Source organism: Hypanus sabinus, unplaced genomic scaffold, assembly GCF_030144855.1.
Source record: "Hypanus sabinus isolate sHypSab1 unplaced genomic scaffold, sHypSab1.hap1 scaffold_193, whole genome shotgun sequence".
In the NCBI taxonomy this organism is placed as follows: Eukaryota; Metazoa; Chordata; class Chondrichthyes; order Myliobatiformes; family Dasyatidae; genus Hypanus; species Hypanus sabinus.
In genome coordinates, this window is record NW_026780025.1 from 282,345 (window position 1) to 296,385 (window position 14,041).

General features: G+C 46.2%; 1 protein-coding gene across 3 annotated transcripts in view; it reads left to right on the top strand.

Moving 5' to 3' along the window:
* The window catches only part of LOC132387510 (zinc finger protein 585A-like), a 275,678-nt gene that overhangs the window by 235,679 nt on the left and 25,958 nt on the right, over positions 1-14,041 (top strand). For 2 of the 3 annotated variants that reach the window (XR_009509905.1, XR_009509904.1), the window contains exons 1-2: positions 6,874-6,916; positions 9,136-9,305. The exons of the other annotated variant lie outside the window; for it this stretch is intronic. The gene's annotated coding sequence lies outside the window, so the exon portion shown is untranslated. Of the gene's footprint in view, positions 1-6,873; positions 6,917-9,135; positions 9,306-14,041 lie in introns of those variants that run through there. 3 annotated transcript variants of the gene reach the window in all.

The window sequence follows — 14,041 nt, forward strand, 5'->3', positions numbered from 1 at the left end:
GGCGGCAGCAGAAATGAAACCATATACGTGTCAGCCTGACATCAGTGGTTTGGGAAGTTGTTGGAATCGATTGTTAGGGATGAGTTTACGGAGTTCCTGAGACACGTGACAAGAGATGCCAAAGCCAGCATGGATTCCTGAAAGGAAAATCCTGCCTGAGAAACCCACTGCGAATCTTTGAGAAAATTATCAGCAGGGTACACAAAGGAGATGCAGTAGATATAGTGTACTTGGATTTTCAGAAGTCCTTTGACAAGGTGCCACACATGATGCTGCTTTGCAGGAGAATAGGCCATGGAATTACAGGGAAGTTACTAGCATGGGTGGAGCATTGGCTGATCAGCAGAAAGCAGAGTGGGAATAAAGGGGTTCTATTCTGGCTGGCTGCCGGTTCTGAGTTCCACAGGGGTCGGTGTCCGGACCGCTGCTTTTTCCGATGTATGTCAATGATACGGACAATGGTATTAATGGATTTGTGGCTAAGTTTGCCGATGATACAAAGATAGTTGGAGGAGTGGGTAGTGTTGAGGAAACAGAGACCCGACAGAGACACTTAGATAGTTTATGGGAATGGGCAAAGAGGTGGCAAATGAAATACCAAGTAGGAAGGTGTATGATTATGCACTTCGGTGGAAGAAATAAACGGGCAGACTATTATTTAGATGGGGAGAGAATTCAAAATGCAGAGATGCAAGTGGTCTTGGGCGTCCTTGTGCAGGATACCCGAAATGTTACCTTCCAGGTTGAGTCGGTGGTGAAGAAGGCAAATGCAATGTTGGCATTCATTTTTAGAGGTACAGAATACAAGAGCAGGGACACGATGGTGAGGCTGTCGGGGGACCACACTTTGAGTATTGCGTGCAGTTTGGGCTTATTTTAGAAAGGATATATTGATGTAGGAGAGGTTTCAGAGAAGATTCATAAGAATGATTCCAGGAATGAAAGATTTACCGTATGAGGAACGTCCGGCAGCTCTTGGGCTGGATTCCCTGGAGTTCTTAGAAACCTTCAGAATTGAAGGACGTCTGTTTAGAACTGAGGTGAGGAGAAATTACTTCAGTCAGAGGGAATGAAAGGGTATGGTGTGAAACCAGGGGAGTGGGGATGACAGGAAGAATCGGATCAGCCCATGATTTACTGGTGGATCAAAATCAATGGGTTGAATGACCTATCTCTGTTCCTGTATCTGATGGTCTTATAGATTTACTCGTCCGTGTGTCTCCATCCATTTCAAATTTTCACAAAGTATGTACATTTCAATATCTTAAACACATGGATTTCTGCAAATGCTGGAAATCCAAAGCACCACACACAAAATGCTGGAGGAACTCAGCAGGTCTGGCAGCATTTCTGACATGAAAGAACAGTCTACGATTCAGGCCGAGACCTTCCTTCAGTTCTGGAAAGTTAGGAGGAAGACTCCAGGCTAAAATATCGTGGGGAGGGGAAAGTGACAGGTGAAGCCAGGTGAGTATGAAAGGTAAGGGGCTGGAGAGGAAGCAATCTGGTAAGAGGGGACAGTGGAGCACAGGGAGAACGGAAGCAGGTCAAGACGCCATGTGAAGTGATAGGCATGGGGCCAGAGAGGTGAATAGAAGGAAAAGGGAGGGTGAGGGATTATTTTTTTAACGACATTCATGACATCAGTTTGGAGGCAAACTCGACGGAAAGTAAGTTGTTGCTCTTGCACCATGACCGGAGAGGAAGCAACCGAGCCAAAATGGGAATGAAAATCAGAATTAAAATGTTTGGACGCCGGAAAGCTGAGCTTGTCACCGATGGAGTGGTGGTGCTCAATGAAATCAACCCCAGTTCATCACGGGTCTCCCCAATGTACAGAAGCCCGCATCGGGAGCAGGAAACACAACAGACTTCCACAACAGTTTGGCAGCTGAAGTGGTGCCTCACCTGGGAGAAATGACTGGGGCCCTGACGAGAGCTGAGTGGACAGGTGGAGTACTTTGTCCACTTGCAGGGAAAAGTGCCGGGTGGAAGATCAGTAGTGAGGGACAGATGAAAAGAGGAATCACAGAGGGAGCGTTCCCTGCGGAGTGATGGGTATGGGAGACAGTGATATGTTTGTAGCGTCCATTTAAAATGGATACAGCCCAGCCACGCTCACCTGATTTTCTGGCTGCCCTAATAGTGATAGAGTTCCTCTTGCACTGCCTACCACACACTGCCCCTCTGTAACCAACATATTCTGCTCATGCAAGCGGGCAGTTCGCTCCATCTTGTCCATGGAGTTTCACAGCATCGATGTGTGTAGTGAGGTCTACAAAGTCCATTCTGGTGTTTCTGCCCACGCCGATCTCTTTAATTCTCTCATGTTGCAGTAATGAATTTTCCTGTGATGGGGAAACATCTCTGTCTATCTGTGCTTCTGTCCATCTATCTATTTTTCTATCTTCCATTTAAGTTTCTGTTCACTTCTCCCTCACAAAATACACACACACACACACAAACACACTCACAGAGACACACACTCACACACACACACAAACACACACACACACACACACACTCTCTCTCACACACTCTCTCTCACACATACACACACACACACACACACACACACACACACACACACACACACACACACACACACAACTAGAGTTTCAATTTCACGGAATTTCAATTTCTTTTCCCCAATGGAACTTCATTTTTTCGGGCTTTTTCATATATTCTGCGCTAATCTGTTCACTGTACTTAAGGTACTCGGGAGTATTTATTGAAATTGTATATTATATTAGCTTATAGATAGCGGGGTCAAGGGATATGGGGAGAGGGCAGGAACGGGGTACTTATTGTGTATGATCAACCATGATCACAGTGAATGGCTGTACCGGCTAGAAGGGCCGAATGGCCTACTCTTGCACATACTGTCTGCTGCCTATTGAAATTCATGCAGAAGCGCCAAATGGATTTTCGTGAGAATTTTGATAATGTTCCCCAGATTAGGCCGGGTCAGGATGGCAGGAAGCAGAGATCCAGGAGAACTTGGCTTTGTGGATACTGAGCTGACCTGACCACAGAGGCAGAGGGTGCTGGTAGAGTGAGAAGCGTATTCTCTCTGGAAGCCGGTACCCAGGACTGTTCTGAACAGATCTGTTCCGACAACCCTGTTCGTTGTGATTTTTACTTCAGTCAGAAGGTGATGCAAACGTGGATGCGGGTTCAATTGCAGCATTTAAGTGAAGTTTGTGTGGGTACATGAACGAGGGAAGTATTGACATCTAGAGTCTGGGTGCACGTGGATGGGCCCAAGCAGAGAATTGCACAGACTAGATGGGCCGAAAGCCCTGTTTCTGTGCTGCAAGAGAATGAATTACAATGTGCGTCCTGCACAAGCCAATTTCCCAGGAGACTTAAATCATTCCAACGAAATGTCCTGAAAAACTGCAAAAACAAGAAACACTCAATGGATGAAGAATACCTGTGGAGACGAACAAAGACAGGCAGACAGACAGACATACTTTATTGATCCCGAGGGAAACTTTTCGTTACAGCCGCGCCGACCAAGAATAGTGAAGAAATATAGCAAAATAAAACCATAAATAATTAAATAAAAATAAGTAAATTATGCCAAGTGGAAACAAGTCCAGGACCAGCCTATTGACTCAGGGTGTCTGACACTCCGAGGGAGGAGTTGTAAAGTTTGATGGCCACAGGTAGGAATGACTTCCTATGACGCTCAGTGTTACATCTCGGTGGAATGAGTCTCTGGCTGAATGAACTCCTGAGCCTAACCAGTACATTATGGAGTGGATGGGAGACATTGTCCAAGATGGCATGCAACTTGGAGAGCATCCTCTTTTCAGAGACCATCGTCAGATAGTCCAGTTCCACTCCCACAACCTCACTGGCTTTAGGAATGAGTTTGTTGACTCTGTTGGTGTCTGCGACGCTCAGCCTGTTGCCCCAGCACACAACAGCACTGGCCACCACAGACCCGTAGAAAAGTTAATGTTTCAGCTCCAGCACTCTGTGACGGAATGGCTTCAAACAATTTCTGATGTGATTTCAGGTCTCCAGCGTCTTGAGTGTTTATTTAATGTCCAGCTGCTCACAGACAGACGACAGTGAGTGGGAATTCCCAAACACGGTGAGGACACTGAACCCGAGGTAGATAACCAACGATGCAAACACCGAACAGCTCATTCCAGGGACCCACTGCCTCTGTGTATTGAGATTACCTCGCACCCCTATTCCATCTCTCCGATCTTTTCTATCTGTGGCCATTCAGCCCCTCTAACCATCAACAAGATGGCAGCTTCCATTTCATTGCGCTCTCTATAACAAATACTCTCTAACCACTTTGTTAACCTTCTATTGAATTAATTTCCGTCTGCTGCAGCCCGGTGTTACCCCAAACACTCACCTCCCACCCCCGTCACTATTTCCACCTTCCCACCTCGCCCTCACCTGGATCCACCTCTCACTCCCCAGCTCTTGCCCCATCCCCACCCCTCACCTCTTTTCTCTGACTATTTCCCGTCCACTCTCAGTCCAGAGGGAGGGTCTCGGCCCGAAATGTTGACGGTCCATTTCCCTCCACAGAGGCTGCCTGACCCACTGAGTTCCTCCGGCAGTTTGTTCTTTGGTCTGTCTAACCCGTGTTAGTCTGGGGAGCGGGATTTTTACAACATATTCCAGATACAGTCTCAACAAAACCCAAATAATTGTCACATTGCCCGGACCATTGGTCCCGCTTGCAGGGCAACAGTCTGCCGGTGTTTGCCTCCCAATGTGGTGAATCTCTCTGCTCGCCACCACCTTGTGCTCAGACATTTCCACAGATGAGCACCTCCTGTCCCAACCGGGACAAACATCCTGTCCAATCCCTCTCTCACCATCTTCATCCTTTCAATAAAATCCCCCTCTCCCTCCCTTCCCGGGGAACCGGCATCAAACCGACGGGCCGAGCGGTCTCCTCCTACCTCTCAGCGATACATCAGACTCCGCCCGCAGGAGACGCTTCACAAATGCCTCAACATCCCTCGGAGGGAAATGGAAATAAATCAGAAAGCGGACATTTACTTTGGGATTTGTTCCGCCCTGACGAAATATCGACTCCTGAGCGGGAAACGCCCACTCCGCTGGTCCGCTTCTACTACTGGCTGTAACCACTGATTGACAGTCCTGCGCACCAATGAGAATAGCGCAGCTCCTGAAGATTTGTATTTCAGCTGTGGAGGAGGGGGGGGGGTTGTCACGTGATTGGTTGCTCAGCCGTTAAACCGATAAAGCTCGAGCTCTCCAGCGTGTGGGTGACGTAGACACCGCGCACGCGAGGGCAGGTCCCGGTGTGTGGAGCCCATATGTGACGTCAGTCGCGTGGGGGGGCGGAGCTGTGTGACGTCACCCGTGGCGGAGCGTTGGCATTTAAAAACACCTGAATGGACGTTTCTGATGATTCCAGTGGGACAACAACATTACTCACGGGTTTCATCACTGAATCCAGTGTTGTGAGATGTAAAGCCCCTGTTATGTGTCCGGCTGTGCCGTGTTGTTGGTGGAGTGGGCAGCGTGGTGTTTGTCTCGATTCGGGTCACAACACCAGAATTGCCAGCGAGGTCCACTCACAGTGTATTAGTCAACAGAAAACCTCTCGTCCCTGCACTCTTTGTCCCCCGGTAAAGTCAACACCCTGACAATGTGGACCTTCCTCTTTCAAGTCATTTATTCATTCAGGCAGCTGATCGCTGAGAGGAATTATATTTATTGGACATTAAAGTTCCCCAGTCTCGCTTGGATGGATTTGACGAGGAGTTCGGGGTGTCACAGTGAAAGGGCCGGACGGCCGAACTCTCCCCGTTGTCCAAACATCCTTCCAGGTGAGGCGACACTTCACCCGTGCATCTTCCGGGGTCACCCGTTGCGTCCGCTGCTCCCGATGTGGTCGCCTCTACACTGGTGACACCAGCTCCTCTGCAGTTGTGCGGGGCAGGGTTGTTTTTTGGGGGGCGGATCGATGTTATTGTTCCCTTTGATGCGGGAGGGGTGGGTTTTGGGGGTTCATGATCGGGATGCCGTTCTTTTTGATGCGGGGAATGAGGTGGGAGTTAGATTTTTCTCTCTGAACGACTTTCATGCTCTTTCTTTGGTTTGTGGTTCTCTGAAAGAAAAACGTAAGAGTTGTTTATGGATACCTGCTTTGTTAATAAACTGACCTTTGAACTATCCGCTCCCAGCAGGACCTCCCGGTGTCCAAACATTTTCATTCCGATTCCCAGTCCCGTTCCGACGTGTCAACCCATCGCTTCCACTTCTGCCGAGTTAAGGCCACCCTCAGGGTCCAGGATCTGCACCTTATATTCCGTCTGGGTAGCTCCTCCCCCCAACTTGATGACATGAGTACCGATTTCTCCTTCCGGTGAAATCGCCCTCCCTCCCACTCCCTCACTTCCTCTCCGACTTTTCACGACCTCCCACGTGCTTATCACGTCTCTCTGGGTCCACTGCTCCGATTCTTCACTCTCTTCTCTTATTAGATTCTATTTTCTTTTGTTCTTGAGCTTTCCCACCTACCTGGCTTCAACCTGTCACCTTCTAGCCAACCATTTTCTCGCCCGCTCCGATTGTATTTAGCTATTTCCCACAGTCCATCTCAATCTTGAACGAAAGTTCAGCTGGAAACGTCGACTGTCGACTCTTTTCGATAGATGCTGCCGGGCCTGCTGAGTTCCGCCATCATTTTGTTTGCGTTAAGCTGGATTTCCTGCATCTGCAGACTTTGTGATTGACCTCCCTGTTGTTCCTCCCGCCTCCGGGCACTGGGGGCGCTGTATGGACCTCAGGCCACTGGTGACCATGTGTACCTCCGACAGCTGGTGGTGCTGTGGAGAACATCCTGATAAACGCATGCGCACTGCCGAATGCAGCGGTCGTTGGCGGTCCAGCGACTCGAGCGGGGGTGAGTGGGGTTTGATCCCGGCGGGTTTGTGTAAATCTGGGCCGGTTGGATTCGGAAAGGGCCGGGCCCGAGCTCTGCCGGACGGCTGGAGCAGGGGTGCAGTGCCAATCTTCCAATCTTTTAGCTGCCGGAGCTGTACGAGGGGTGATTGATAAGTTCGCGGCCTAATGTTATACAGCTCTCGGTACCTGAACGTGCAGTTCAACTCTTTGAGTGATTATACAGAAAGTTTGAAGTTAATCAGTTTTGTGCTGTTTCTGATACAGATAATTGAAAATTGCTAGGTTTTGTAGAATTAACTCCTTTCACCTTAGGCCGCGAACGTATCAATCACCCCTAGTATGTCACACTCAATTTGTGTATTTGTGTACCTGCTCCTTTCATGTACCGGGCAACTTCCTTGTCCCGTTGATGTCGTGAGCAGGTACACAAATTGGGGGGGGGGGGGGGTTGTGTGTGTGTGTGTGTATATTGAGTTTTTTATAATGTCAAGCACTAAACCAAGATGAAAGAAATATATATGATTTCCAGCGCTCCAAAGAAATACAGTGATGAATAAGGCATTAGCAAGATTTTAGGCAATCACTGCATTTCCATATATAACTGGTACAATAAAACATATAATACTTAACTTAATAACAAGACAAATTATTGCATGGTTGCATTCACTAATTATCATAAAATATAATGATCAACCAAGTGAAATAACGTTGTTTGCTTAGAAGCCATGAGGTTGTTAGTGAGAAAAATTTACTTTTGTATTAGTGAGTAATCCACAGACCACCACAGTCACAGCTCCAGGAGTTCACCAAAAGCTATCAAATATCTTATCCTAATGTCATTGGTAGTATTTTCCTCACAAGCCACCAACCCCTCTCCCTAACCCCAGTTTCCTTAAAATTCCCTCTATTTAACATGCGGCCGCTGTTAAATTTCCCGCTTGTTTATTTGGACTTATTTTCTAACAGAAGTGCTAGAGTGGTGCTCTGGTTAGCTCCGGCAGCTCTGCACCCCTGTTTAGATCCAAGTAAAATGGACCCAGGGATCAAGCTGCCCGGGTTTATGAGGTGTTGAGCGAGTATTTCTGGTCTGGGATCAAAGGTTTGCTTCTGGAGCTCCTTTGGAAGCAATGCTGCTAATCTGAGGAGAGAATGAGTTTGTATTCCATCCCTCCCAAGGACAGGCTGTGAGTAACTGGGCTGTTCTGTGTTAGAACCAGTAGAAATAGACCTGGGGGCAGGGTGGGGGGGGGGGGTTCAGTGTTCAAACTATGTTTGGAAATTCCTCCTCGCTGTTACCTGTCTGTCAGACAGTAGGAATCAAACAGAACCTCAAGTTGCTGGAAATCTGTGCTAAAAATGAAAAGTTCTGAATCCATTCTGACAAAAGATTGTGAACCTGAATCGTTAAATTTGTTTGTCTCCCCACAGCAGTTCCTTACCTTTTGAGCGATTCTGGTGAATCCAGTTTCTTTTTATTCCATTCACTCTGGAATGGTTTAAATTTCCTGATGGTCTGTTATACTTGGGAATGTGTTCAATGCAGTTGTTACTAACAAGTTTCACCTGAATAATCTCAGGGATGATGGGCTTTATGTATGAGGAGCATTTGATGGTTGTGGACCTGTGCTCAATGGAGTTCAGAGGGACAGTGGGGTTGGTGGAGGGATGTATGGTTAAGTAAACCTACCGAATGCTGAAAAGCCTGGATACAGTGGACATGGAGAGGATGTTTCCATAAGATGGAGAGACTGTGATCTGACAGCACAGGCTCAGAATAAAGATGCTTCCCTTTAAAACTGAGTTGACAAAAATTTCTTCATCCAAAAGATGTCAGATCTGTGGAATTTGTTGCCACAGATGGTGGTTGAGGCTGCCATTTGGGTATATTTATGGCAGAGATTAATATACTCTTGATTGCTAAGTAGCTTCCGGGTTACAGCAGGAAGTCAGGGATATGGCGTTGGAATAAATCTCAGCCATGCTTGAGTGGTGGAGCAGATTTGATGGATGGAATCACCTAATTATGTTCCTGCATCTTACCATGTCAGAACGATGACTCCTTCCTATCCCACATCAGGTTTTGTGATGTGTCAGGGACAATTACAGATTTCTTCACTGAGTTCATTATATTTGTCTTCAATATTTAGATTTCAGTGAGCAGAAATATTTTGTTGTCCTTTGTATTGTTAACATGCTTCACTATCTTTCATGTTAAAGTTAGACCTGCGGTGAGAGAATTATTTGAAGAAAAGTCCACAACTGGAAGCAAACCACGACTGAAGATGAGGGGACAGCAGCAAATGAACCAGCCCGAGAACTGAGAGCACCGACTGGAGAGAAACCCATCTGACTCAGGGTTTCCATTGATTCAGTCAGGTGCAAGTTCGGTGAGTCTCATTTACTCAAACACTGGTCCTTTAGACATTACATACCTGTAAAAGGAAGGTAGGGAATAGTTGGAGTGAGCTGAATGTGACCAGAAATACCAGTTATGCCTCTATCAGACCCAGTTGCAATCAATCCAGGTCTGGTAATGTGCTGTCAGTATCCCAGCTCTTTAAAGTCTCTCACATTCCCTCAGTGTTTGCTCAGTTGAAGAATTTGTATCTTCTGAAGTAGCTTTTGGTCAGTTCTGAGTGTGGAGAGGGAAAGAGGGGTGTTTATATTTACTATCCTGCAAAAGGAGGTAATTGTTTACAATTACCTGCTGCAGACTCACTGCCCATACCCTGTACATTCTCAACCAGATTATTGACATAGATGACAAGTAGCAATGGGTGTCACCCTGGGGAGCTCCAGGAGGCACGGGCCTTGACTCCAATAAACAGCCTCCCATCATCACCATCTGCTTCCTACCATCGAGCTGTCCCCAGACTCTGGGCTCTGTGACAAACACAATGGTAGCAGCAAGATTAGACAGTGAGTAATATAAAGAGAGATTTGTTGCTTCCTGAAAGCTGTCTGATGCAATGGACCTGATCCTCCTTTGCTCACAACATGATCTGCCCTAGAACTCTTCCTTCCGGGTCACACTGTGTCCGATAACCCACATCCCCAACCTCGCTCCACCCCGCCAGTAACCCCACAACTTTCCCACCATTTACCCCACAGCCGTACACGTAAACAGATCCTCGTTACCGACATCCACTCTCACAGCTTGGGGAACCAGAACTAACTGATCCTACATTCCTGGCCCAGACTGTCCAGCCGTCTGGGTGGGTCCCGGCCCTTTCCCACTGCAATCGCCTTTCGATTTATACAAACTTGAGATCAGATCCTTCCTCATCGCTGCCCAACCAGGCTCAGAACTTGTTAAGGAGCCTCATGTGTGGCACCTTGTCAAAGGTCTGAAAATCCAAGTACACAACATCAACCAATTCTCCTTTGTCTACTCTGCTTATTATTTCTCAAAGCATTCCAACAAATTCATCAGGCAAGATTTTCCCTTGCAGAAACAATGTCTAGTCCAGCCTATTTTATCTTGTGCCTCCAAGTGTCCCGAACTCAGATCCTTAACAATCGACTCCAACATCTTTCATACCACTCTCAGACTAAGTAGCCTATAGTTTCTTTTCTTCTGCCTCTCTCCCTTCTTGAAGAGTGGAGTGACATTTCTGAAATCTTTATGGGTTGAGCTAAGAAATCGCAGGGGTAAAAGGACCATGATGGCAGTTATCTACAGGCCTCTAAACAGCTGCAGTGATGTGGACTGCAAATTACAACAGGAAATCGGCTGTACCGGATTGGGTATTGTGTACTGAACCAGAGGTGATTTGAGAGATGGAAGTGAAGGTAGTGATAACAACATGATTGAGTTCACTGTGAAATTTGAGAAAGAGAAGCCAAAATCCGATGTGTCGGTATTTCAGTGGAGTAAAGGCAATTACAGTGGCATTGGACAGGAACTGGCCAAGGTTGACTGGAAAGAGACACTAGCGGGAAGGACGGCAGAGTAGCAGTGGCTGGAGTTTATGCGAGAAGTGAGGAAGGTGCAAGACAGATATTTTGCAAAGAAGAAGACATTTTTGAATGGAAAAAGGATGCGTCAGTGGCTGACAAGAGAAGTCAAAGCCAAAGTAAAAGCAAAGCAGAGGGCATATGGTTATGGGGTTCTGCTTCTACAACATGATACAAAACATGGCCAAAGGCACTGTAGGACACAGACAATAATCAAAATTAATACAATCAGACTTCCGAAATGCAAAAACAACCTCCAGAAGCCCTCGAATATGTTGAAGGGCCAGGGCCACCCCCCTGCCTTACTGGTCCCAAAATTATGTAGCTTACTGCCAACATCTTGAATTTTCTGAATCTCTTGGGTTATGTGTTTAGACAAGTCAGTAATATTGGAAGATTTATCATGGATTTAAGTACAGCATTTATTACCAGTGATAGCACAGGTCCCTCCTTTTTCTGCTAATATAAAGTCATGGACCACCCGATTCTGTCGCACTGTTTGGCGAATTTGGGTGTGGTTCCATGCCGCTGCCCTGTTCTTTCTCCCGGCAGCCAGGGGTAGGCCCTATTTCCACAAAGCCAATAAGTTCCATTCAGTGGTTCAGGGGTATCATTAGTTTGACTCTTGGTACAGTTACTACTTCCCACTTGATAGGGTGAACTCTCATTCTGGTTACACCAGCAAGTTGTACTAGTGTTACGTATTCAGGCAACAATAAATATATGAGTTCGGCAAGGGTTTCTTATAACAAACAACACGTTTATTAAGCACAGAAAACAAACCCCCCCAAAAGTAAACAAACACTACCGTAACCGGAAACAGCTGCTGTGCGGCAGCCCAAACAGTTCTTGAAGTGATATTGCAAAAACAGTTCTTTAAAGCGGTATTGCCAAAAGTTCGATATGCTCACAGTCCATTTAAAAGGAGAGACTTTATAAGACGATTTAAATTCTCTTTCACGTCGCTTGGCTTCGATCCCCGACGTCGAACTTCCCATGAAGAATTTACGAAACGAAACGGCTTAAAGGCACTGACCTTTCCTTCTTCACTACCTTCAATCCTTTCTGGTAAAACCCAGGGATTAACACGAAGATAGTCAACAAAATCCTTCCGTATAAGGATCAAACAAACGTTGAAACCCGTTTCACCGTAGAAAGCGATTCTCCTCGACCTTTAACTCTCGAACTTCGATCTTCACTCTCCACTGTCTCTAGCAGAATCATAAAGAACCTGTTGGCAATGACCTTTTAAACTTTAGGCATTAGATAAAAGCTTCATCCTTCAACTAAACTGCGTCATCACCTAAAACACACAGTGGCATGAAGTCAACTTGGCAAATCCAGCCACGAACTGCCCCTCCTCACAGGGTGGGGTCTTCCTTTTATAACCTGTAAAAAAAAAAAAAAAACCTGTCAAATGATCTCTACTGGCGGGAAAATTATGTCATTCCACCATCACAAGACCATACCTCAAGTCCAGTATAGCTTCAACCCCAGTCATGTGACAAGGGTACCACTGTCATGTGTCACGAGCACTTAACACTAGCCACTGCTGGAGACGTAACTCCTACCCCCGGCCATAGCTTGGAGGGGTCTTGTGGAGGAGGTCTACGACTCCAACACTCAAAGCAACACCATCCCCAGTCTCGCCTTCCAGACCTGGATATGGTGCAATTGACAATGCTACCATTACGGCTATCAGAAAACACCAGAACTGAATTGACTGCGCTAGTATTCAGGGGCACCACTGACATAGTCTTACCCTGTTGGAGAATTCGGGCACATTCCCAATGTGCTCCCCGCTCATCTTGCTTAGCATAGGTGTGGTAGAGGGACAGGAAACTGTTAAACTGGGTGCCTCCCAAGACAGGGGCAGGTTCCCTTAGGGTCATTAAAATCAGCATTAACCAGTACATTATTCAGTCTTATCAGTTCTGCCAGTAACTTGTTTACAGTCCGTTCGATGTATCCACCGGAGCTGCCCTTCCACCGTCACTGCAGGAGGTGTTGTCAGTAGCACTTGGTACAGTCCTCTCCAGTTCAGTCCCAACTTCTTATCATCCCAGTTCTTGAGCAGGACAATTCTCTAGGCTGGATGGTGGAGTAGTCACCTGTAGTTTGGGGTTCATCCTCTCGATAGGCTTGTCATACCTGTGAATGCAAGCTTTGGAGAGTGTTAGTTAATTTCCATAAGTATTTTCCCATCTCCTCCCCCAAGGTATGAATATCCAATGTTGCAGGTAAGCGCTCAGGGAGGAGCGGCAGACAAGGTCGGGGTCCCCATGGGGTTCTCATGGGCTGCCCGTAGATAATTTCTGCCAGTGATAGCCCTGTCTAACTTGATGGCGTGATTCTCATCTGGAATAGGACTAAGGGTAAAACCTTCAATCAGGTCAATCCAGTTTCTTGTGTAAGTTTTGCCAACTTATCTTTCAAAGTACCATTGGTTCGTTCCAATGTTGCTGCGTTCAGATGATGGGTGCAGTGGAACTGCTGTTTTATAGCAAGTTCTTTACAGATTTCCTCATTTATTTTGGCCCATTGTCCGAACTTATCATTTCTGAAAGTCCATAGTGTTACGTATTCAGGCAACAATATATATATGAGTTCAGCAAGGGATTATATAACAAACAAAACTTTTATTAAACACTGAAAACAAACCCCCCAAAAGTAAACAAACTTGATGAGTTTGTATCTCCTTAGGTAATCCAAAATAAGTGAAGAATTTTATAATTCTTATAATTTATATTTTTCAATTTGTCATTGTTTTAGCTTTTATATTGGTAAGTGGTACTAACTTAAGTGGCTAAGTGGCTAAGTGGTGTGGCTAAGTGGCTTATATTGGCTAAGTGGTACTGCCTCTGGAAACCTAGACAAAGTACACATAATAGTCAACAAATACTGATAACCAGTTTTTGTCTTTGGTAATGGACCAACACAATCTATAATAACTTAAGAAAATGGTCCACCAAGTGCTGGAATAGGTTGTAATGGAGCTACTGGTGTAACCTGATTTGGTTTACCCACAATTTGACAAGTATGGCACATTTTGCAAAACATCGCCACATCTTTTCTTAGACCAGGCCAGTAAAAATGTTTTAAAATGTTGTCCACAGCTTTCCTTACCCCTTGATGTCCACCTAAAGGCACACTATGAGCTGAAGTC